This window comes from Cynara cardunculus, assembly GCF_001531365.2.
Source record: "Cynara cardunculus var. scolymus isolate 2C chromosome LG 3, CcrdV1, whole genome shotgun sequence".
NCBI classification, from domain to species: Eukaryota; Viridiplantae; Streptophyta; class Magnoliopsida; order Asterales; family Asteraceae; genus Cynara; species Cynara cardunculus.
Window position 1 is genome coordinate 33,263,878 of NC_037530.1, and position 2,092 is coordinate 33,265,969.

The window sequence follows — 2,092 nt, forward strand, 5'->3', positions numbered from 1 at the left end:
GAGGAGAATGGAGAAGAGAAGAGAATTGAGATTTGAGATTTTGAGGGTTGTGGCCTGTGGGTCTGCTGCCGTGCTGCGTTTACAATAGACCAGGCCCAATCTATTCCCTATAGCCAAAGGCCCAAAGCCCAAATATGTTGTATGTAATGTGTATGTCAATATTACCGGGTACGGGGCGGGTCGGGGGATACAATACCCGGCCCCGGCCCCAACCCCGGTTTGCCTCTACCGGGGATCCCCGGCCCCGGCCCCGGTACCCGTTTTAGCGGGGAATCCCCGTCCCGTCCGGGTCGGGTGAACCGGGTTCCCCACCGGGTCGGGCCAAATCACCATCCCTAATATCACGTAATAATGGAAACTCTCATAATACATAATAAGATCAAATGATTGATTTTTCAATTAAGATTTCGAATCCTTAGTTTTTAAAATACCATTTTTTTTCCAGAACGCTGATATTTGTTTTCACGTTAAGATGTGGACGAATTTATTCGTTTTAGATAGATACTGTGAAGATAATGAGTTGAAACATCTAGTTCGATGTATAATCGGTATCAAAGGTTTGTCCTCGTACAATATACATTTTAATATGAAAACGTCTACTTTGATGAAAACTCGGTGATCAAAGCACTCATTTTAACATGAAACCAAAACCTAATACTTATCCAAAACGTGAAGGAATTTAATATTCAAATACTGAGAGCATGAATAAAACTCTATTATCTGAAACTCGTAAAACATGGATAAAGTTTAATACCCAAAACCACAAATCATGGATAACACTCCATACCTAAAACATCACAAAAAACATGGATAAAACTCGATACCTAAAATAACATCTACCGATGATGGGGGAGACCCTTATCCATCGACTGTGGCAAACACAAAGTAAGCTATACATCAACATTGATGAGCCCCCACTACAGATCATACAGTCATCAAGTTCAACCACCACGATCTATAGCGTGAGTCCTCTGCTGATCCTAGATATGCTCGTTCGCTAGAAATGACAACCATTATAAAATACACGGTCATCAAGTTCAACCATCCACGATCTATAGCTTGAGTCATCCGGTAATCCAAGATATTTCTAGCTACAATATAAGAATAACTATATCATTGCAAACCAACAAACCAACTCTTACCTCTATGGGTCCATTGCATTACAGGCTAAATTACGTGACCCCAATTGAATGACAAACGCACTTAAAACATGTAATTTCTAAATAAATATGTCATAACTACATATCATGTCCAAAGTTCAACAGTCAACACCGAGCAAATTAAACTGGACAAATATCCCCAAAACTCATCTGAATCAAAACCAAGCCAATAACTCAACGACCCATTTGACTAATCAACAACAGTTAATATGATCAATAGAACGCATTACTAACGCTTATGCAAAAATAAGCTCCAATAGTATGATTAATCCCATCTTTAATTGGGACCAATCATTTTACAAAATGAGATCATACCATTTGTACTTCCCGAAATGTCTTGTTACATAAATATATGCATTTTCCAAACGGTTCATAAAATCAAATGCATCACAAATGCATTTAACATCAAATAATCTTCATTTATACAATAAATCATCAAGAGAACTCAGTGCTTTGATTTATTTGTCAAGATGTCCAAAAAAACCTACTCTATATGCATTTTACAAGATTTATAAAATTAAATATTTCAAAGATGCAAATCTTACCAAATAATTAACACATCTGATAATATCAAGAAATCACCTTTAAGACTCTCAAATAGACATTTTTGTCATGTACATAGTTTTCACAAAATAACTTGAAACTCATAATACTAGGTTATGTTAAACCTAAATACCAAACCCAAATACCAAACCCAACTCTTTAACTTCAAAAAATCAAGGTTTGAGGTTCACAAGTAAAGTCCATCCAAGAATATTCTCCAAACATAACCCAATCTTAAAGATGCACCAAATACCAACCACTAGGCATGGTAATGGGGTGGAGACCCCAATTCGCATCCCGGTCCTCGATCCCGATCCCCGTCCCCATAAGATCACATCCCCATCCCCGTTGCAATGAATACGGGGATCCCCCCCCCCCCCCCCCCCCCC